Genomic DNA, 25,275 nt, shown 5'->3' on the forward strand with positions numbered 1-25,275 from the left:
ACCTTTTCCTCCACGAGACTATGCTTCCTCCTTCTCCTCTTCCTCTTCCTCCTCTGCTTCTCCTCCAGCTACCTCCTCTGCCACTACCACCTCGACCACCGACCCTCTTTCAAAATCCCCCCCCCTCTGCTTTCTCGACCATCCATCCGCTACCCCCCCAACGGCCGCGCACTCACCTCCTCCCTCACCGCGGGTGCGCGGGTTCCCCCAGTCCCTGCCGCAACGGCCACGCTGGGGTACCTCAGAACCCCAGGCTGCAACCTGCCAGGTTGCCCACCTCCGCGAGGTGCCAAGACTCGTGAGAACTCTCACGGAAAAATTCTAGTCGATCGCCGTAACTTGACGACGGCTATATATTCAGAGCGAGCATCCCCAGGGAGATGAAACAGAAACGCGACATGATTTCTACGTGAATGCATTCTATATTGTGTCGTGACGTATGTCGCTATCCTTTTTCTCAAGATAAAAATAAAATTAGAAGAAAAAAATTGATTAACTTTTTTTCGAGTTTATATTAAATTAATGTCATTGCTGTGATTGACGTAAACGTTGAAAGAGTATTAAAATTAGCAGCGTACTACACAACGCAAGTTAAATGCATAACGTATATATTTACTTCTTCGAGCTTTGTGGAAAAGACGAAATGTATTATCAATAAAAGATGTATTAATTATATATTTATGAATAATAAGAAGATTTGCTACAATTTTTCTTCTCGCGTCCTGCTCAATAAATCTTTTTCTTATTTATATACTCGAGATTACGTTTAATTTAACTTCCTCGGAGAATCGCCGTGAACGTCGACTTACCGTTGAAAATCTTAACAGTTTACTGGGCTCCATTTTGTTTTGCGGTTGGAATGCGCGGTGCGTGCATGAACGAGGCGGTTCTGCGCATCGTCTTGCGGTTGGTTTGTGGTTCTGGGGGTGGCTAGGCCCGATCATTGGCCGCGGGGGTGTCAGGGGTGGTTTTTGGGGGTGTGGTGGCACCTTGCGGTTTGCGGGCTGATCTGCCACCAGAAGGGGGCGGCCCTCTTATCGACCTTCCATTGGTTCTCTCCTTAGGATGGTGAGGAATTGACTTTAGAATGAAGGATTCAATCAACATGCTGATGCCCTATAGTTTCTGTATATGATTTTATTTTTATTATTGACTATTATAAGGAAAGGAAAATGTACATACAATTATTTTATAATTAATGTATAATCAGTATATACGTAACAAAGTACTTTTCCTTTTCTTAACACATTTTTACGTAAAATGTTAAAGAATATAAATAAGGAGAACATTAAAAGAGCATTTTTTTTCCCTTCTCCCGAATAAGTTTTGCGTATGTAGTATGTAATAATAAATAGGAGACTCCTGTAATCCATTTGCCGCAATCTCTTGCGCGCCTAGGATACAATGATTGATTCGGTAATACGCTTAGTGCGTATATCGTAGATGTAACATGAACAGCAAGTGGATAGAAATTAAACGATCTTTTCAAATTCGTAGGCTTGTATATTACTTGGCTCACTCAGCCAGCATTGAAACAACCCTCGCCAGGGGAAGCTACTCCCGACGTTTAATTACGCGTCCCTCCGTGAAGCGACGCAGCTCCCTTTCATTAAGGCAATAATTTTAATAATTTTTATCTTTCTGTATAATCTGCCTAATTAAAATTATGCTTTGATCGCGCCGCAGTGCCCGCCCCTATTTAATACTGTTTCCCCGACGGCATTTTGTACTGTCTGTTGTCTTAATGTATGGTATTATTTAGAGATCTCTGCCCGTGATATCAAATCTGTAAAATATTATATTGTGAAATTCAATACGTATTATCATAAAAAAAAATGTCGTCTACAATTATATTTTTTGATTATAATGAATACTTTTTAGATCGTAAGGGTTAAGAAAAATAAAATTGAATAGGAGCGTAGTAACTTTCCAAAATGAAACAAGAAATCTATGGAAAGCGAAGAGAGCATCGTATCGAGCTGAGTATCTTTTAGAAGACTACGAGGTTCACGTTATCAGTGCGTGTTCCTTTAACGCTTTCCGTTTCAGCCAACACTTTTGAGAACTTCCCAACCCGCTCGTCCCTTCTCATTCATCTTGCTTTTCTCAGCTCTTTTCGCTAGCTGGCCGTCCACGCAAAAAGATCCAAAAGGTTGAGGGTTGTTTAGGTAGATCCGGAAAAGTGCTACGAGAGAGTTAGAGAGAAAGAAAGAGAGAAAGAGAGAGGGAGAGAGAGAGAGAGAGAGAGAGAGAGAGAGAGAGAGAGAACGAGAGAGTTAGAGAGAAAGAAAGAGAGAAAGAGAGAGGGAGAGAGAGAGAGAGAGAGAGAGAGAGAGAGAGAACAGAGAAAGAGAGAAAGGAGGAATGGAAGGGAAGGAAAGCGAGGGAAAGGGAAAGAAAGCTAGATCGACTCGCAGAGGAAAAGGAAGTACGTATTCAAATGTTGATGAAATTGACCAGACGCGCTTTGATCTGGCCTCTTCAAATATTCGCCAAGAGATTGGAGTGAACATCTGAGGAGAGCGAGAATTATCTTTAACGGTTGGAAAAAGAGGAAGTCCGATGCGCATGCTTCACTGCGCATGCATCATCCGAATTATTTCGCTCGCGATTACGATTACTATGCGCGCGAATTTTTATGCCGAGACACAAGAAATTTTAATATATATTTTAATACAATATATTTTAAGAAAGCAAGTGTTTTCTTACAAAAATCTAGTACTGACCAATTTGAAACTGAAAGACAGTAATTAATTATCTATTGTAGGTGTTATTAAAAGCTGTTGCTTAATACTTTTAGTGAAATAAGTTTAACATATTTACGCTAAATAAGTAATTATTATTTCTCATAATAAATTGGTTAGTGTGTGTATTTCGGTAAGGGTTTCTACAAATTAATGGTCGGTCCATTTAAACTTATTCAGCATTATGTAAATAGCGAATAAGCTACATTTCTTATTAAAATATGAAGAAATTGTTCGCGGGCACACACACATACATGTAGCGAATTGTAGGTGTAACGAAGTATTTCCCATCGTAATAAACGAGCCGTCGTTTTTCCGAGCAACGAAAGTCGCAGACTTTCTACAAGTTTGCACGTGTCGGTGTGTAGCATTTGTTCCTCGTTCGACTGAGCGGGCCGCGCATTAGTGTGCTTTATGCGAGGAACGGCTGCCGCGAAACGAAGGTAGGGCATGCACCCTCCGTTGGATTTAATATTTAAAAGCGCATCTGAAATATGTCGATTCTGGCACCATAAACACGAGGGTACCCTGCACCGACTCGCCTCTTAGTCGCTCGGAGTGTCTCGCATGATTTATTCGTCGCGTTACTACCTGGACCTGTGAGGTTTACCCGAGACGGAATTTGCATTCTCACGTACATCCTCAGTCAGTGAACTATTTAAACAGATAGCTTGGCAGACTTTGAAATTATTTCGGGTGTCGCTGCGAATTATTTGGACTTACAAATGTAATGATCTTCTTTCCTTTTAGTTAACGTTTTCTGTAATTAGCGTTTCTCTTTTCATATTCAGTTACGAAAGTAATTTTTTACTGTTAAGTGGAATTTACAGTCGCAAGCGAAAGAATCGTTTCTTGTTACCGATGGCTAACGTTCTCGTAAAATGTCTCATCAGAGTTCTATCTAATTAGAAACTCATTCTGTCGCATTACTGTCGCGAAGGGCACGTACCCAGAAATTCCTCGGTAGGGTCCAATAAGAACTCCCTCATCTCCTTCGAAAGTTATGCGCGACGTTTGGCCTACCCTACAACACTGTAAATCCCCGTGTAATGTACACACATGAGACCCACCCCTAGGTGGCATCGTAGCCTTTGCAGCCCTCTCGCACGGTGGCACCCTTAAACGCGAATTTGATATTCGTAAATCTGCCGGCCGGTCTCCATAAATCAAAACTACCCTCCCTCGGTCTGGTCCGCGGAGAGAGATCCACGTAGTGGCGAGAGAGGGGGAGCAAAGTACCCTCTTGGTAGAGTCTGCAACATCCGCTCGACATCTTTCGTTCTCTTAAAAATTGATTTCTTGCGCGAGCTTTGATGCCGCGCGGGAACTTGGAATTCTTTTAGTGCATCTATACTTTATTCGCCGATAAACTTGAGTCTCTCATTATTTTAATATTTCAATCATTAGAACATCCCTCAGCAAACAATCCAAGGTCACACACAAAAGTCAACAAAATATCAAAATGACTTTATTTTAATTCTTAACGATAATAAACAGTCAAGTTTTGGTTGATAACCAAAAATCATCATTTCGACTTCCATGACATTGAAATAAAGTTATTTTGATACCTTGACTTTGATCTTTCTTATTATTTCGACGTCAAAATGATAATAAATCAGCTTGTTTGCTGCATATAAATATAACGAACATTAATTTTATTAAAAAAAGAATACATATTGCCGATAAAAAGAGCAATACAAAATAATTAATTTAAATTATTAAATAATGCAGCTTTCAAGTCGAAGCGTTTGGTGAAAAGGGGTAAGCTCTATTTCGGTAGACGGGAAGAGGAGGGGGGGTGGAAGTTTTTCGACGAAATACCTCGCACGATACCGCGCATTCTTGCCGTGGGAGTCACCGCCGCGCCCTTAATTAAAAATCCAACGAACCCCCAAAAATGAGACCCCGCGGTAACGCGCGAAAGAGAGACGCGCTCAGAGAGAAAGGGCACTCTCTCCCCGCGAAAGAGAATAGGAGAAGGGGTGCTAGAGGGCCACGGTTAAGGGTGGGCAGGTTGTACGTCGAGGCAGACCGCATTCTTTCGTTTAATTCCCGCGAATTTATAGGAGCGAGAGACGACAAACCGTGCCGCAATACCCGTTGCGCGGCCTTTTCCGTGTTCCTCCTCGTTGCAGACTCACCCTTAAAAAGTATTGCTATCCCACGTGGCTGTAATTGGATCCGATGCTGTCGTAGGAGAACCATGCGCCTTTATTGCCCCTCTCCTTACTCCTATCTCCATTTCTGCGTTTTAATAATATTTTATTTAAACTTCCACAATATAGATGCATGCATTGTAATAATTGTTTTATATGAACAAGAACTATTCGTGAATAATTGCTTATGAGATTAATTGTGCATTCGTATTTAGAATTCAGATACATATACTTCGAGAAACCGACATGTATAGTATACAGTACGTTTGAGATAATGTTCGATAATCGAGAGAGAAATCTATACCGCATATCGCCGGCATCGTTTAGTTTTGAGGGAAACCGAGACCGAGACTCGTGAACGAGGGTAACCGAGCAAGGCGACTAAGGAGGGAGCCAGCTGAAATAATTAAACCGACGCAAGTTTTTACGACAAGGTGTTCATTACCGTGGGTAATTAAGACGCCCCTTAACTAGACCCGCTAACCACCCCCGGGGGTGGTAAACCAACTTCTCGGTCGGCACCGCGTGGGGGACGTTACCGCCTTGGAGAAAGTGGAAAGTGGCAGGAGACTCGACGGCAGGAGACTCGACGAGGAAAAGTTTTCCCGTTTTTATAAGCGGCCAGACTATTATCGGCGATTATGTTAACGTCGGCTTTCCTACTGTCGCAACTACGGCGAATTGTTTTAATGAAATGCTCTTTTGTACATTTTTAATCTTTTTGTCGTCAAAATCTTCTCGAGCTGTCGTCATATAAACATTTTTTAATGCATGTATTTTCAATAATCAAATCCAGTCGAGTTCTTATAAACTAATCACTTAGACTTATTTAAATTTATTTTGATTTGGAAACCGCACAGATTCGCAAGTTCTTGTTAATGGCTGATATAAGAGCCGGTGCTCTTTTGAAAGACAAGCAAGCCTCAAGTACGTAGAGTCGGGTATTAGTAAGGATCCAAATATCGGCTAAGTCCTTTCTAAGCTGTGCTCTGGCTAGGGAATTAGCTTGGCCCTGCGCCCGCATTAATAAGTGACCATCCTGGGCAAACAGCTTCAGTGATCCCTTGATTTTAAGGCTAACAGGATCTTCCATATTAGTGCTAAACTTTATAGAAAATCGCAATGCTCTTAAAACATTTAGGCACATTTCCTTTTTACCTATTAATTTATCCGCTGCACTATGACAATTTCGTTTTGATAAACGCTGCGCTGGTTATGTGTACAGTTGAAAATATGTATTCAATTTAATTATTGAGCACATAAATGAACATTTTAAAATTTATTAATTTTTTAAATAATTTTTTATAATTTTCATATTAAATAAAAAAAAAACCATCCAAATTGGAGAGTGACTAATTTTCTGCGTGCTTTACATTGGCAAGACTTAATCGGGGAATCGATCCTAATCTTACTCGAGACACTGGAATACTTGTGGGCGAAGGTAAGGCAGTCAGGGTCAACAAATCTTCGACCGGCAAACCTCAGACAGATCTTGATATATACATCGAAAACAGCGGCATGTATCCAGACCTCGCAGACAGAGGAGATCGCGGGATAGTCGGAGTCTGCTGGGGTATAGGTGGTAGGTACGAGGTAGGACCGTGCGCTTGAGGGGGGCATAACTCATCCCCTGGAGCCAGTGTCGGTGATGTACGGCGGTTGTGGGACAGTCCGGAGGATGAGGTCCATCGGTAGGAGACGATGGCGAGGGCGGATCAGCCCTTAATAAGGCAGAGTGCACGCGAGCCGAGTGCAAAAGAGAGTGGGCAGAGATGGGATCGAATGCTTTCCTAGTTGTAGAAACGCGAGAATCTCAAGCCTCGACCGTTATTTGATATCAAAAGTTAAACGAATTACTCTTGAAATAAAAAGAGGCATCGGATCATATTTCTTGATTTTTTATGTCATGAAGGGACACATAAATTATAGACTTGTATCGTAATTAAAAGAATTGTTGCATCGAGATAACGTAAAATATTAGTGAAAATATATTTATACAGTCCAAGTAAATTTTATTTTTCATCATAAATGAGTGAAGAGGACTGTATTCGGTCAAGGCGGGTCTTCGTGTCTAATAGCATGTTGTGTGAATTTTTACAATTTTCAAACAAACTGCATGTTGATTATTTGTCGGTCTGGAAACACAGACTTAGCTGAAATACATAAATCACAAATTAAATTGACAAACCATTTGTCCACCTCTTAATATCGTTTACGCCTGAAAAAGTCGGTCTTCCTTTACTGTGGTTATAATTTGGCAGATCCAGATTTAAATCCCTGCTGAGGTGATATTTTTTGCAATAAATTATTTGCAGTACTTAAAAAGTGCTTATTATATAGCGTTAATATTAAATTTCTTGTCAATTTAATTTGCGATATTACGTGCTTTAGCTTCAATTTAAAAAATTGTTTCAAAATTAACAACAAATATATAATTTTTTAATATTTTAATTAAATAATACCATTATTATTACAGACAATATATTATACATTATAATAATGAATAATGTGTTTATAGTTAGCACATCATAATTGTTTGATATCATCAAATACTTATTGCTTAATATCTATAAAGAATGAAGAGAAATTTTATTACTATATAAATTGTAAACGTGTATTAAATACTTTATTGAATTCGTTATCAAATATATTGATACATACCTATGCTTGAGAATGAAGCGGACTCTTAAAACAAAATACGCGGTGAATCATGAGTGTGAAACAAACCGGAGCGTAGATACACCTACCGATCGCCGTCGAAGAGGATGAAGGGGAGAGGAAAGTGTCTGTATACCGAAGCGTAGAACACAGAGGCACCGACCACCGCCGCCACCACCTCACGAAAGGGGAAATTCCATGTGGCAGAGTTATGGCCCTTGGAGGTGCCGCTGGAGAGCCTGTCTCCAGGCTGGCTCTCGAAGAGCCCTCTCTTTTTTTGCATCCGGCGCCCGGTGACAAAAAAAAAAAGGGAGAAAGGGACAGAGGAGAAGAACGGCCGAAGAAGAGGAGAGCGCCCGCACCATCGGCTTCTCCAGTCTCGTTTAAAAGTGATAAATGCGCAGTTGGGAATATGACTGAGAAAAATAACGCCAAGGGGGGCTCGGCGGAGGAGAGCGGGTTGCCGAAGGGGCTGAAGAGAAGCGGGACAGGGAGGAGGTCGCCGATTGGGGCTCGAGAAATCGAAAAACTAATATCCGCCCCCGGAGGCCGTTTGTTTCGTATTGTTTCGGACGCCAAACTCCCAGGCGGTTGTCTTTGGCGTGATTGAGTATCGCCATTCTTCATGAATTTCGCGCTTTCTTTTTATCGCGTCTCGAGCTTCTCGATGACGACCGATGTAACGATGGGACGCAGAGACGTGAAGGGAGCTGATTGAAGTACAAACAGCGTGCAGATCTCTATATGCAAGATTTTCAAGTTAATGTGAAACAATTTTTTTATAGTATGTATAATATACATTGTATATATATGATTGCTTACAATGATTATAATTTCGATAGAGATCAACTGGATAAATGACAATCTGCTATTTACATTAGAAGATGGAATTGATATCCATGTAGGAGATAATCTGCGAATTATTCCGACAAACATAAGGGATGCTGAAGTTTGGCCCTTTCTACTTAGTTGGTCAACAAACTCAAGGGCACCGCGCTTTAAGGGAGGTTAATACGAATACCCTAAAGGGTGTAAATACGGGACCATCCAATATCTCCTGGCTCTTGTAAGCGCCCCACCATCCTTAATTATCGTACATTGAGATGAACCGCAATGAAGCCGATTAAGAGGTTTAATATGTGAACAATAGAATATCTCCTCAGTTTTTCGGAATGTCGGCTAAACAGTAAGAAAAATTTAGGGGAAATGTATGTCGTGTTTTGCTTAAAATTGGCGCAATACATTTCGAGACGAGACAGCGCAAAGTAGCAGCGCGGTGCACAGTGCTACGGCAGTTTGTTCTGCAAGGCAGGTAATGACCATTTAAATGCATGGAATTAATGTAATGTGGAGGAAATGTTCTCGTCGCGTCTACAGAGGCAGCCACCGTAGCCGAATAAAATTCGCGGCGCCGTATCCTCGTGCCTCGTTTCACCCCTCCCCAGGCCGGTCCGATTCGACTAACTAGAAAGTCATTCCAGATTTCAACCGCGAGAGCTTAACCGAAAAAAATAACCTCGGACCACCCAATCAACACTTTCGTAGATTTTTACCGATCGATGAATCCGCAAAGCGACTACTATTATATTTTAGGGTGCGTGCGATGCGGTTATTTAGCGATGACAAATCCTATTTTTCATCCCAGTTTGAAATTGATTGTTATTTAACTTTCTCTAAATCACAGAAAACTTCTTTTTATTCGTTCGCCGATCTTTTTCTTCCCATTTCCCGACGACGTGACTTTTTAATACGACGGATTTCTCTCGACTTGATTGGCCAGACTTTGCCGCGATTGCGTGGGGCTGCGCGAAATAAAACGACGGGCGGCGTCTGTGTAACCGAATTTAGCGATTTTTAATTCCCAGCATCGGGCGCTTGGAGCCAATAGAAGGGGCGGCCCACCCTAAATCGCTAATAAGACTTCGCAAGCCTCCGTACATCCCACCGACAGGGATTTTCCTACTCGGTTCTCATCCCGAATGCTGCACGCGACCGTCCGATTAATCCAAACGAATCGCGATAAGAGGTATCGCAGGGAAAGCGAATTTTGACAACTCAATTTCGAAACGCTTTTATTCGCGTAAATGATACAAAACATTTTTTAAGAGATGACGCCTTAAGATTATTTTTCGTAAAATTGCATAAACGTTTTTATTCTTTTGTAAGTTCAACAACTCTTAAGCAATTTTTTTTAGATTTTGTCGTGTTTTTTTACGCCAATTTCAAACAAATCTCCGCTGTATAAATGTTCCGAGAAAATTGGTTTACATCAGCCGTAATTCGCAGCCGCAGCAGCTCGACGCAATTAATTTTCTTGCTGCAGCTGCATCCGTAGACTTTCTACGCTTTAGATACGTTCTTGCTGGAAGAAACAATCTGCTTACTCGGTAGTCGAGTTTCTCGCATGCACATCGTCGATCGATTCCGTTTCTAATTTATACCTCGCAAAATATTGCTCCCAACTGTCAATTGATTAGATTATGCAATGTGACGTAATGAGAAGCAGCGCGTACATGTGTCTTTGTTATAAAGGGAGTTCTTGTTTAATAAAAGAAATTATAAAACATTTTTTAAGTTAATATAATTACGAAATTCTGAAGATATATAATTTTATACTATAACTAATTTTTTGTACACTTTTATCTCTTCACGAAATATAACGAATTAATTTGTGCAGATTACATGATGTTTGGTTTTTCCGAAAGATGTGAGAACCGCTGGGTATTGATGCTCGATCAGGCAGCCCCTGGAGGTTTAATTAAATACAACCCCCACTCTCACGTGGCTCGGCTTCTACCGCCTGTAAAACGAGCAATATTTTTCACGAAAACTGCCTCAACGGATGAGCTCATATCTGGTCTTAGTATCAAAAGTCAAATACGATGAACAACGTTAAAAAAAATGTATTAATCAAAATGTCATGCAATATTTTCTATTCGAATATCTAACTTACATTTCTTCTCTTCTTTCGAAATCTCTTGAATTTAATTATTTATAGATAATGATAATTAATGTACTAATTATCCAATATTCCCTATTGATTACTAATAATGAGAGTTATCTTCATTTACTTTTAAGCTGGATGTCAGACGTTTATCATTCGTACAGGTATAGCGCGGTCACTATATATATATATGTATACATATATATATGGAGGAAAGGGCGTTATCCTACATTAGGTTGATCGCGTCAGCGTACGATCCTATCGTACCGATCGGCGCGTGACGTTGGCAGTAATGCTGCTGGGGATATGACAGGCGCGCATGGCACGGGGTGTTGCAACACCCCCCGCGTCAAGAATTCATGCAGGCCCGATGGGGGACCATAATTAACCGAATACCGATACTCACCCGCTTACCCGACTCCATCTGCGACATACGCGATGCATATATAGCCACCAGCGCGTAATTCTACGCACACCTGTCTGTGCGAAAGCATATTATGTGTCATACACATTTTCCATAAAAAAAGCAGATCCTTTTGTTAAACTTCTATTAAGCGATAGCTTGATATACTTGATGCGATAATGGAAGAGTATTCGCAAATCAATAAGATGTATGTAGAGAGAGGAGTTTGATAAATAAATTTATTAAATATTATAAAAGAGAGAAAGAGCTAGTATAAAGGTAAAAGCTATGCGACAAATATCTCTTTATGTTGGTTGTATTGTATACATATAGATTAAACACGGATATCGTTCCGAGTTGTCAAACCAGCTTATAATTTTCATTATCATTGTCTGCTATTAACATAATATAATCTTGTAGCGTACAGTTTAAAAATACAATCTCGTTTCTGAGTCTCGTTTCTGATCTCGCGTCTCGTAAAATTAATTAGATGTCGAAGATATCGAGAATGAATATTAGTGGTTATACCGCCTGGAGCCGGAGCGTCTTTCGGTCAGCGGCGACGGTGATGGAATGGCAGGGTAGAAGAAAATCAGACATATAGAAGGCCGATTAAAAATTCCGTTTACCCGGTACCGCGGAGGCAGTCGACGCACTCTCTTATCTACGTCCGTCGGTGTAACATCTGCGCCGGCTGTGCAAAAAGGAGGCGATGAAGCAAGGAAGGAGGAAGACCTTGCCGAGTGTCTTCGTCGTGCTCCTTGCCCACGGTTACGAAGGAGCGAGGCTGTGCGTCTCTGTCTCCCCCCCCCCTCCCCTCCTCCCCGCCCTGTACGAAACCCCGCTTTTCCTGTGTCGTCTCTACCCTGGTGAGGCAAGGCATCCCCGCGAACCCCTCGCCACCTTCGCGGAGAGAGAGAGAACCCCCGCCCCTTTACGGGTCTGCTGGCGGTGGCGGCGGTGTCGTATCTTGGCCTCCGTGGCGCGCCGCTCTATCGACGTACAGCCACCCTCGGCTCACCTCCTCACCTTCTCCACTCTGTTTCCTATTCTCTCTCTTTCCGACTTGGCCTCACGTTCCCTCGGTCTCCCTCCCACCGCTAGCCTTGCGCTCTCCGTCCTTTTCTCCCTTAGACGTGCTTGCCGCGCGTCCGTCTATCCGGATTTCTCTCCGACACATTCGCCTCACCGACCTCCGTAACTCGCGATTGCCGAGATAGCGAGAATATAGATGCAGTCGAAGGACTGCCTCGGCTGCTTGTTTCCTGCGAGGCCTACGAGCGGGAGCGACGCATTATTGAGACGACTGTTGGCGAATTAGGGCCTTCCACGTCTTATCCTTTCACTGACATTAGACGTAGATTAGGCCGACTATGGCAGATCTGAATAATTTAACGAGTCTCGCGAAGAATCACGATTTATTAATACGATTGTGAAACGACTTTTGTCGAATGTGTATTATGAAAGCGGAGCATGAAAGATTAAATTTATCGCGAATCAGAGATTCATATATCATCGATATAGTGAAATTCGTTGCTTTAATATTGTACAGTCTGCAATGTCATTAAGGTTCGTAATTACAGCTTATACCTCATTCGTGGTATTCAAATTTATCCTCATTATTACCTACTGGAATAAATTGTTGAGAATAACCTATACATACAGAAGCTCGTATTAACATTGCAGCAACATCTGCAATGTTACATCCTACAATATTGCTATGGAACGTTGTAACGTTGTGGTAATATTGCTGGAACGATCTGTGCTGTATGGAAAGTAACTTATGCACTTACAATATTAACAATAGAAAACTGTAGATAGGTATTATGGAATTATTGTCCGAAATGAATTTTAGTCAAAGTTGTTCCGCGTTCTTTCTAGAAAACAATAGATCTCTAGGGAATAATTAAAGCATTTCAATTAGAATCCACTTATGTGTATTCAGCAAACTAACAATATATATTTGTGGAACATCGTTAAACGCGAGCAGCAACGTTGGCGATTAAGTTGATGGCGCGGCATCTCATCGAAGAGAGAAACGCGAATCCGCAAAATACTGAAAGATCAGGCTGGTCAGGCAGTACTCGCGGTGTACTTGGGGAATACGCATGGCCCTAAATCAGGGTTGATATCCTCGAAACAATTCGACCCTCCGAGGATGGTGTCCGGCAGCAGGCACTGGCCCGAGCGGGTAGCACGGAAGAAGATTTAATTAAGCCGGGACCGATTTATCTCTCTGACAGCTAACCCCGTCCTTTCTAGACCCCCCATCCTCTTCTTTCCCTCCTCCTTCGGATTTTCGGTCCCTCAAACCTCGCGACACTAGATTCTAGACTTGCCGAAAGGGCAAAACCCTTTTGTGCATAAACTATAGAGTAGGTGTCCCATCCATTCATTTTCCATCGATACTACCGTATATACTGAAAACGATCTATGAATTGTATCTAATCATAGTCCTTAATAATTTTAACTCGCTAAGGTAGAAGGAGATACAAACAAGCCTTAGTAAAATTAAGATCGCTTTTTTCAAAATACTTTCACAATTATTGCTTTTAATTTGAAAGTGGAAATACTCGCTAAGGTAGAAGGAGATACAAACAAGCCTTGGTAAAATTAAGATCGCTTTTTTCAAAATACTTTCACAATTATTGCTTTTAATTTGAAAGTGGAAAAATCATTCGCAAATCAAGATATATTTACATTTTCTATTGAGTATATTTTCAGCTAATTTGAGAAATGTGCAATTTAGCGAAATTGTAAGACTAAGGTAAGAACGCAATAGCGCGGGTGAATGCACTTTGCTCCGAATTATCGACGAGCCTTTCGTGCCAACCGATGAATGCACTTTGTAACGAGATAAAGACGCGACTCGAGGAAAGAAAGGTGAACGTACTTTGTTGACGACGATCGATGATCTCTACTTGCTGTTAGCTTGCACGTATGGTCCTCCGGCTCTCACCTCTCGGTCTTTCTCTTTTCCTTTCTCTCTCTCTCTCTCTCTTTCTCTTTCTCTCGCTCTTCCTCGAGGGACTGGTGGCACCCTCCTGCAATTATTAATTAACGCTCCCCTCTCAAGGCATTAACGCGGCTAAGAGCAACCCCTCTTACGTCGCCGCCAACCCGTACGTCCTCCAACCCCTTGCCACTGACTCAAAGCACCATGAAGTAACGATACACCTTGGCTAGGGAGACGACTCGACGTAGAAGGAAGGAGGAAGTCGGAGGAGGTCCGACCTGGCGACCTCATCGACTTTGCTCCACAAAGAGAAAGACCCTTGTTATGGGGTGAGCCTTCGGATACGCACGGCGTGAAAACGACGTTCAATGGAAAGGGTTAACTCGTTCGCGAGAAAAGCCACTATATTTTCCCATCTTCGTTCGCTCGCCTTTTCTCTTTTTAACACGATGTACACGCAGATAATAATTTTCTAAATTTTACGCGTGTGTATGTGTGCGTATAAGTATTTATTTATATTACCGTTAATTATTATCATACATTGGATATACACACAATTGAAGAAAATTTATTTAATTTTTGTCTAATATTTAAAAAGAAGTTTCTAATATAACGATTTTGAACAATAAATAAACGTGTTGGAAATTGCAAAGAATAAATAATTGTACGATTATTTATCTCAGATTATCTCCCGATAATTACTTTTCATAAAATGGAAGTCATAATATAAATCCACCCGCTCATAAGTATCAGTTCGTTACCGCGGTTCGGTAGTCGGAAGGAGACCGTGGTGAGCGGACAAAGGGCGCGTGAATCCAGCATAACGCGAATTCTGCGACAGAGGACAAGATCCTCGACGTGCACACGTAGCCGGAGGGTTCTGGTGGTCCGCGCGAAGCGGGATAAGGATTTATAGTTTAATATCTCGGGCGGCCGGGTCGTCGTCACATTTTCAACCCCCGGGAGAAACTATACACACGAACCGCCACCATCCGCCACTGCCTCCTTCTCTCGGCTCCCTTTACGCCGTTACTCCGTCCGCGAAGAGCGTGTGCTAGCTTTCGCTGTAGCTGGTTTTCGCTTTTGTCTCTCCGCTAGTTCCGGGCGGCAGATCGCCGGGCAAGGTTTCCAAGGAAGATTTGTTTCGGTTTGATGGGGCCGTTTAGACGTGTAGATGCGCTCGTTAGATTGGAAATGCGTGCCCGGGATCGATGTTAAACCCCGTGTAAGAGAAAACGGGAACGTGGACCGGGGGCGGATCAGGGCGAATGGATAAAAAAGGAGGGTGGTAGCGGTTTATTGGAAACCCGGAGCTATAAAGTTCGCGCTAGAACGTACGACTGGAAGACGCGTAGAGCGCGCTCGCGAAATTATCTAAAAAATTTACTTCTCTCTTGATAGCGACGAATTCATTAAGGCGTTTTGCATAACGTCCCATTCAACTTTTTCTTCTCGAATATAAAACAGACATGCGTTTGACTGCTGTATAAGCATTATTCATAATTTCACGACATTGCTGTGTAATTAATTGTTTTATGTGGTGGACTTTAAAACGTTTTAAATAACAAATCTGAAAGCAATACCGTTATACATACGAGAATTGTTGCAACAGTTAAAACGAAAGAACAGCCCGCATTTCCTTTTGGACCTTTTTTTAGCTTAAATCTACAGCGCCATGTACCCTTTCGTTCCTTCTCTCTTCATTGGCCAAATCTCTCGCAGCACACGCACATCATTAGAGCATACTCGGACTATCGATACCTAGTCTGTGCTGGACGCTATGCGTGGATCGTGTTAAGCGAATAAAAAGCCTATTGCTCTCTTATATAACGACAATGATATAATGACGTCTGGTAGCCAGTAGATAATTGAATACAGTTTTACCCTCGGTTGTTGAATAACAAATTATGTAGAAAAGTAAAAAAAGATAAATTTTGTCGCAATTTAATATTTAAAACGCATCTTTAATATTGCTTTTAATTTTATTACTGAATTGCGACATTATATTATACTTTATACATTACATTTATTTTTCATTTTATTGATTAAATAGAAGATGTAGAACGTGTAAATAGAAGATTCATTATAATAAAAATATAAGATGTAAAAATCTTGTAAATATAAAATTATTTTAGATTTTTTAAATTATATAAATAATAATAAAAATATATAACAGATTCTTTATAAAATATTAATTATTACAATATAATAATATTAAAATTAATGATTATATTAATAATATGGACAATAATATTAATATTTTAATAACGATATTAATTATGTTGATAACAACATTAATATTAGAAAGCAGTATTTGATGCAGGTTTTGAATGTAGATTTGAATATTTTCTACAGTTTACAAACTTTTCGGATAGGGAATTGGAATATAGGGAGAGATTCGTGATTTTTTGTCGAAATAAAGCTTTCGATATGTGTAAGTCGCCTCGCTGCCGTTTTCCACCCTTCATGCGCAGGGTTAAAACATTTAGACGCCGGATGCGAGACGTCTGCCGGTGGCATGAATCCGCCGGAAGTTCCTAAGACTCGCGAGAGTGCTGCAGGTCGCTGGGTACGAGTTTCGGTAGGGTGGCCACCTACGGATATTAAAGGAAATGGCGGTATGATTAGTCGAATACGTGCGCTGGTTTCGTTTTAAGCAAGCACGTATTCGAAGCATCCGATTGGTTTTGACACGAGATCTGCGCTATTATACATCGATATATCTATTTCTGCATACGAATGTTTCTATTGTAACGTTATAAGAATGTACCATATCGAACAATCAAGCAATCTGTATTTATATTCAGATAAATTTTGTATTTGCAAATTTGATATAATTGAACGGAAATTTTTCACGAACATCATATCCAGTGTTCATAATGCTTGCGAGTAGATACAGAAGGAGGCATATGATTGAAGTCGAAAACAGTCGAAAAATCGGCGACATCGTAATTTTGGACATAGTCGGAACCGCAAATGACCAACCAGCTGCGTAACTGCTTGGGTTCTCATGTTTTTGGGGGTTGTTTGTGCTTGATTTAGGGGCTGAAGACCGCGTATCCCGTCACGCGGGTAACCCTTTCTCGCGCACATCAATATAGCTCATTATATGCTCACTAAAGACGCGTGACTTCTAATCAATTCAAATTTATCTTTTTACATTTTATATTTAATTGCGTCAATTCACAAACTCTTTAAAAAAACTCCGTTGAGGTCTTGAAGAATATTCTTGAAAATGTTATCGATTTATAAATTTATTGTGATACAGGCAAGTGTGCTGTTTTTACAGAATTATGTTTATCGGTTCGAATTCATGACTCTTTGTACGAGAATTTGAGCTCGTTGTGAATTTTCACAAACACAACGATCAGATATTCCTGGTCAAAACTGTCTGGAAATCAAGATGTTACAAACGCAATTAAAGTCCGAGTTCTCCGGAGTCCAGAGAACCAGCCGGTTCGTCGTACAAACATCCTGGATATTTACATACGGGCGTATCTCTCTCTTCCTCGCCCTGGTGTGTTCTCCTGGTTTGTCTTATAATATTAATAAGGGTAGTTTCCGCCCTGGCGTGCCGCGGAATAGGGGCGGGGGAGGGTCTGGCAAGAGCTATGCTTGCAATGTCCGGCAAGGGTGGTATGTTGTAGATAGTCCTCGACGTAGCCCCCTGAGGGATGAAGTCTGGACCTTGTTAGAACGAGAATGCTAATTTATTAGGGAGCACTGGTGGGATGGGAATACCAACTGTAGTCCGCGATTTTACGATTTTTCGTCGCGTGTAGTTACTTCAATTCTTCAAACTTCTTTACAATCAAATTGTAACAGTTTTGTTACATATTAGACATTACTAGTGTAATCGATAAAGGTTATGTTAAGAATTATAAAAAAAAATATGAAATATATTAATAGAGTAGACAATATCTTTATTGAGAAAAAATCAAGTATAGAGGATATAATAAAATGTGGAGAAGAAAAGCTTGAGAAATTTTATCTAACAATATATTACTCACGTTAAGAAAGGTTAAAGTAAAATTAATGTAAATATTACAAAATGATTCTTGAGGTGTGTCTGTGTAAAGCGAAAATATATAAAGTTCAAAGAAAAGTGAAATCCAGTGATCAATGCCGGTGGGGATAGATATCAGAAGTTATACTTTTAATAAAGAGATTCCTGAGTATCTCTACTGAGAGACGATATCTACTACCATCAGCAGCCTCGGTATTGCCGACACACCAATGTGTTGGTCGGATAGCGTCGACCGGCGGGGATAGGGGGTGGTTGGATGCGCGAGCGCCACACGTGTCTTGAGGGTGGTAATTACGCGGCATCTGCAGCCAGCCCACACTACCCTGCGTCCGCCACCTCCGCCACCACCTCCGACTTGCCCCACAGCCTTAGATGGGATCGGAGGGGGGAGGGGGAGGTGAGGGGGGGGATTAGTAGGAAGGGGGTGGAGGGTTAGGGATGAGGCAAAGGGGTGTCGAGGGATGGGTGGCCACAGTATTGATTTTGTCCAAGACAGCCGACGCCGCCGCCGCCGACGCCGCGGCCAACCAGACCCACCTCTGGTGGTACCCACTCGGCTACAACACCGACCCCCACCCCACATTCCACCCCGACTCGTCTCTTACTCCTTCTCCTTCGAGCACCGTCACTCAGCCCCTCGCCTCTCTCGTCTTCTCATGTGCTCTCTCTCTCTCTCTCTCTCTCTCTCTCTCTCTCTCCTCTCTCTTTCTCCTTCTATCTTCCTATCCCTTTTCCACTTTGTCTCTCTTCGAATCTACGCTATCCTCTCACCGTTCATGTTCGCAGCGGGTGCTAGATAAGATGCCTCGCAAGCCCCGTGTCTGTGGAACACCCGTTTCGTCAGCCCGTTTTATCGACATCTACATACAGGATCAAACAAAATCGTCCATTCTATCGCGAATCGTGTTCCAATCATGAAAACTACACTCATAAATTTTGACAACGCACGACTTTATCTCTAAATATAGAAAATATTGTGGAATGCTCAGTTTTAATTCTTCTTAATCATTTGCGATGCTGCCGATTCAATAATTTTCTAACACACATACCATATATGACGCATAGATAATCACACGCTGATAATTTATAATTATAATTTCCAACGATCTAATTGTAAATTAAGTAAGAGAATTCTCAATAGAGATGCATTTTTATCATTTGATGAGCTTCTAACGGGAATCGCTTTTGTATATCGAGCGTAGTCAGGAGTTCAAAGTGGAGGCTGTCTTTAGGATTCAAGGCCCCACATCCTTGGCCCGAGTAACGATAGTTCAGAAACTTGACGATGCCTGGGCGACGGGACAGCGTGAGAGCCGCGGCATCTGGCCGGTAGTTAAAATGCATGTAGTCCTCCGAGAGTCCCGTATTCAAATACAGGATCAGTCCTTCTTCGACCTTACCCCGTAACTGATCCCGATCCCGATCTCGATCTCCCCCGCCGGCTGCTTCGGGAGAAGAAGAACTTTCCGTCTTGTCGCATAGGGGGTGAAGGGGACGGAAAGGGCCTGGAGAATTCGCGACGTGCTCCGCGCGACTTGGATTTTCCCACACGAGTTTCTGGCCGATGGTTCGCGAGAATCAAGACGGAATGACCGGAGCGATCAATCTCTCTCAGGATATAATCTATATTTTCTCTATTCCCCTTCGGCATTCGCGCCGTGATAAAACTTGCACGTTCCTTCGCATCGCCACAGCGCAGCGCGCGAGATTAGCACATTAAAACAGTTGTCGCGACGGGGATTGAAAATATGGGTATCTTTCGGATACGGCACACAGGAAACGAACGAAAGCGTCGAAGGCTGTTTCGCCGGGGCGTTTTTATCGCCAATTCTGACTTTATCCCATCCGGCACAGCCATCCCCGCTTCTTACCATTCGATATTGTATTCATAGCTGGTGCTAAGAGACAGAGATATCGGAGTGATTCACGGCCGCTGAGCCGACGGAATTTATATTAGAAGAAAAATATCCTCTATTCGACCGCTCGTCTGAAGTGAACTAGCCAACTGGACATTCAGCAAGCTGAATGCCAATTGTGTATTGTTTTTAAAACATGTCGATTAGTTGATTTGAAAAGCTGTTTAATTTTATCTGTACAATTTGCTGACGGAAAGGTCAATTTTTTTCAATTTTTCGACGGCTTAATTTATACATTATCTTTAAGGATGTATTACGTGTATTTTTTAATAAAATAAAAACATTATGAAAGATTGATTTGTATTATTTTCGAAAATAATATATGACAACAATTCAGAATCTGGATTAAAAATTATTTCAATAAAAGAAGTAGATATATTTTTAAAATTAACGTAGGATAAGCGTTCTTTTAAAATTTAATTTGTAATTAAAAAATCTTTACAAATTTTATGCGTGTAACACAAAATCGTTATTTTAAGACTAAAGAAGGATTTCTTTGATAAATCGTTCGAGAAAATCCGTGAGTGAGAAACACTAATAGACTGTGTAATTATAGATATATAAAACTTAAACGCCCCAACATTTAATCAGTCGGAATTTCTCGTCCTCTGAATTTCGCGAATTCTCGAAATGTTGGTCACACTCGACTAATGCGCTCGCCAAATAAGCTAAACATAGGTTCCGGTCCAGTCTTGTGTCGTATCGAGAGAGTTGTTACGTGGCAGTTCGCGAAGAGCAAAGAGGATCACGGGGTCGAACAAAAGAGCGAGAGCTGGCGCAGGTCGCTTCGTGGGACCCTCGCATGTATCCAGCTTAGCCGCGACCGCAGTTTAAGGAGCTTTGGCTTTTGTTTAATCCCGAGTGAGTAAAAACGAAAGGAGGTGATCCAGCCGGCCGGTCGGTGCCGCAGTCACTCCTGGGTCTCTCATTCGCGAGGAAATCCTCGCTATTCGCTGGCGCGAAGGCAATGGGATCAAGCTAGAAGCTGACGGCGTCAGCGGCGGTTTGAGGAAGAGTTTCTCTAAACTTTGAACGCTTATCATTGTTGACAAGCAATGATCATTATTTTTATTGTCGTGCGTTTAAAAAACCCATTATACAAGATGACATAAGCTGTATAAGCATAGCATCAAACCGCTGAGTCAAAATTAATGAGCGTCTTATATAAATCATTAAATCAACGTATAGCGAGTGCTTGTTGGTCCAGCGGCCTTGTGCAGCTTATGTCATGTTGTTTTATGTGTGATGGGATTGCAATATATCACCATGTTCGAGCAATATTACAATAACATGGCGAACGTTGCAGTAATGTTGCTGCAAGTTTTTTTGTTGTACAGATAATAATTTGACTTGCCGTAGCAGTGAGATAATATTAATCTATATCTATGTAACGATACTTATCAGAGAAAAAAAAATAATAATAACAATTACAGCATGCATATTAAAATTTTGTTTTTTTAAATGAAATTAAACGTTATCAGAAATTTTAATTAGCTATTTTATGGTTATATTTTGCTTCATTTAAAATTCAAAATATAATTAGCCACTTCAGAGTGAAATTGCGTTCGATTTATAGACGATTATTTGGCGATCGTTACGAGTGCGATTATTTTTTTCATTGAACGGAATCAGTATACATAGTTCTCAACCAAGGATAAGCCGAAAGTTGATTAATCACGGGTTAAAACGCTCGCGGAGGGAGCAGAAGGGGAAATGCGAGCTCTGCTCGATTTTGCCGCGAAATGACGGTTTGCATCGTGTTTTCTCCTCAATTACGTCAATCCACTCACGACCCCCGCGTAACGGAGCGACTACTGGAATCGAAGCCCTCCGCTTTGGTCCTTAATCGGTCAAGTGATCGTAGACCCCACCCGATGACCGAAGTCCATGCTAGTCGCGGTAGGAAGGAGAGGGGGAGTGTAAGCGGGAGAAGTCCGAGCGAGCGCAAGACATGGAGAGAGAAAGACGGAGAGAGGGAGAGAGAGAGAGAAAAGCCAGGAGAAATGGCTAATTCCGGATATTTATGTGGGGGGTAAAGTAGGGGTTGTTACGGGCCTTGAGATCGCCACTATAACCCTGGAGAGCCAGAAGCGACCAACTGACCAGAAAATTAACCCTGCCGTCGATCCAATGGAGCTAGACCATGAGAAGCGACCAAATCCTTGGTAACTTTTCGCATAAAGTACTTTCGATCTTTTTCTGTTTTATCGAACCTCTTTAAATTAGCTTCTGGTGATACAAGAAATCTGGCTGATCGTTGCCGAGCTGACAAGTGTTCCTGATCGACATCGTTTGACGAAACAGTAATTATATTTCCACTAAAATTAATCGTTTGCCTATTTATAAATAGAAAAATAATCATCACGTGTAACATGTAATGAGAATTATATCGCATTGCAAAAAAGAGATGTCTTACTTTATTAATCACGGTCGCGCAACCGTCGGGCACCGAGAGCCACGTAGCGACACAGGCGCGTCTGCCAGCATCCCCCAATAAAAGTCAACAAAAGACTAACGATTCATCCGGCTAATGGAAAAGTCCGAAAACAGAAGCGTGCCCGCGCCAACTCGCCTCGGATATCCCCGCGTCACTACCGCTCATAATTAAGCAGACTTTTAGCAGATTACATGTTCGCGATTTCGCACACGCTGGTTTATTTCGTGCACTGTCGCAACAAATCGTCAAGGATTCTTTTTCGGACGCCGTGTGCTTAGAAGAAGCGCAAGATTACAACTGTTTTCGAGGATCTTCCCCCACGCACCGTGATTTCAGATCTCAACTCCTCAAGAGAATTAGGAAAATTTACGCGTTTTCTGTTGCTCGCAACAGAACGCACGCAACGTCGTTATTTCACGAAACGTTGAGCGACGCCAAGAGTACTTGAGAACGTTTCCATTCTATTGTATAGTGACAGAAGGACATACAAAAACAAGCGCAATACGTCTTCGTCAGTCTGGCAGAACCCTTTTGCGTCGAGGTATATTCGTCTCTTTTTTTACCAAACGGTATTTCGCGAAGTCTGGATTAGGTGGGCTTAATCTGTTCGACGACTAAGTAAGAAGGAAGCTGAGTGAAAAAAATCCTTGCACCCTCTTAATCTGTCCTCGAGTTTCTTCTTAAGGCGGGTGTCGTAAGCTTCTTGTCGGCATATTGCGACGATTCGCGGCTATAAAAACTCACGGCGAGTAGGAGAAGAAAACGGCGGCGCGCGAGGGAGCGAGAGAAGCGAAAGGGGTTGTCGGCTTGCCCGAGTGACAAATGGTTCGGAATAATACCACCCAGCCGAACGCCCGGCACCCAACATCCGGCGCTGGTTCCCGTCAGCCACGGCTTGGAGGAACCATCTCTGGTCCCCCGAGGGGATTCCCGTGACAATATCGTTAAATGCTCGTCTTTGTTTTCGTTTCGAGCCCGGTTTGGTACAAGCTGTAAGGCTGGTACTGATCGACTTCTATGCGTTTTGAAATATTTTTCTTGACTTCGCGCAGGGAACCAAATTTTTTATATTCAATCAATATAGATACTCTTTGAAAAATAGAATTTATAATTACTCTTTTGATATAGAAGTAAAAGATGGTACGTGCATCGATACGTAGAAAAAAAATGGATCGATATGAAAAAGTCTTGGCGTTACTTGGTTAAATTTATTGTTAATTTTGTTTAAGTCTCTCACATAACTATAAGTCATCCCGAATGTAATCTTTTTCTTCCTTTTTTTTAATTTTGCTGGTCATCCAAATAGAAAAGCGGATCTGTGAATCAAATCTATCTGATCCAGATCTAGATCCAATGGGTTAGGGCAAGAAGAGGGTTTGGCAATCGGGAGGACACAAAGCTACTTTAAATAAAGGAGCGCTCTACCCATTGAACCTATTGTCAACCTTTGACATTGACTGAACGAACGGCAGGTTCGTCGAATCCATCATCTCCATAGAAAACCTTAATTATTTTTTGATGAAAGAAATTCCCTTTCCCCCCCTCAGCGCGGTTTTTTCCTCCTACATCTTTCGTCATTGTCGTACTTATTTTTTGCAAGTCTCCAATGTCCAAGATGTTCTCGGCGATCTCAAGAGTCTCAGAAACAGGTCAGATTTAAAATTTCCCCAATTTCGTTGCCGTTCAGGTTACCTTTATTTAAATTCAATCTGATTATGATTTTCATGTTATTTAATTTTGTAAATTAATTGTTATCGATTTGTTTCTTTCTCAAAACAATGAATTTATATATTGATCAAAACAGTACGGACATTGGGGTGACATGATAAAGCCTAGATGAAAGAGCGGTTCTTTCTTTCCGGTAGCATTCAAATGTGGGCTCTTCTAACCATGCACCCTATGTCTCTTCCGTCTTTCCCCGCGAATGTGCCTTGATCTCCTTTTCACCCCCTCGAATCTCGAGAAGCCACGAGGATGCCCACATCCAGGCTGCCAAACAAATGACGCTTGAAACAAACGAAAGACGACGACGACAACGGCGTTTGTCTTTTGTCCGTGCTGGCACGCATGGAATCCAACCACCCTCCAGCCGCCCGCCTATCGCGGGGAAGGCAACAGAAAAATATCGCGTCGGATTTTTGTCTCGGTTAGCCAAACGTTTCTGCTTAATGGTTCGCACGACGCTTTCGAAGGGATGCCTTAAGCAAACCATGATGGCAACATTCTGATGCGGAAGAATAAGTTTCTAGGATGTGCATGGAGAAGGGGAGATTTTAATTTTGGACGCATTACATTTTGTTCCGGTCATTTACGATTATCAACTTACTTCTCGGATAACAGACTGATTGCGATCGATGTAAAAATGGTTTACATGTACCAATAATACGTAAAATTAAAAAGTTTTATATTCTTATGTGAAACTTATAAAATGATCAATCTTAGCAAAATCTTTCTTACTGTTAAAATATAAAAGTCGAAATATATGTGTGTGTGTGTGGTAAACGAAAAAATAAAAGGATCGAGTAGAGAGATACCGTTTAGTACACCCTACTCTTATTCCTTTCAATATTTTAATGCCAGTCGGCGTTACGAGTCTTTGTCTTGGATTGTCCCCTTCCTGCGCGTAGTGCAAAGGGGTTTTCACCATCGCCCAAGTTGTACTCGAGGATGAAGCTTTATTTAGCAGATGATATTTACGACTTCCAATCCCGCGAGACCCTCCCAACTTTTATATTGTCTTTGGCAGAGTTACGCTTTTGGCGATGCTGCCACCTCCCGCTTCGCTTCCCCTTTCATCGACTCGTTCTGTTCGATTCGTTCGTCTCAACTATTGAAAAGATGCTGCCGGCGATTTGGAAAGCGCACCTAAATGGAATTAAGGTCGTTCACGGTTTGCCATAAAGCTCGATTTTGAGTTGAATGTCTATTTGAATAAAAAAGAAGACTTCAAGAATTTGCCAATTTGAAATAAAAATTATTATTGAGATTTCGGTTACTTCTATAACTTTTAAGAAATATAACTGTGATACGGATT

This window comes from Cyphomyrmex costatus, unplaced genomic scaffold (genome assembly GCF_001594065.2).
Source record: "Cyphomyrmex costatus isolate MS0001 unplaced genomic scaffold, Ccosl1.0 scaffold367, whole genome shotgun sequence".
Taxonomy (NCBI): domain Eukaryota; kingdom Metazoa; phylum Arthropoda; class Insecta; order Hymenoptera; family Formicidae; genus Cyphomyrmex; species Cyphomyrmex costatus.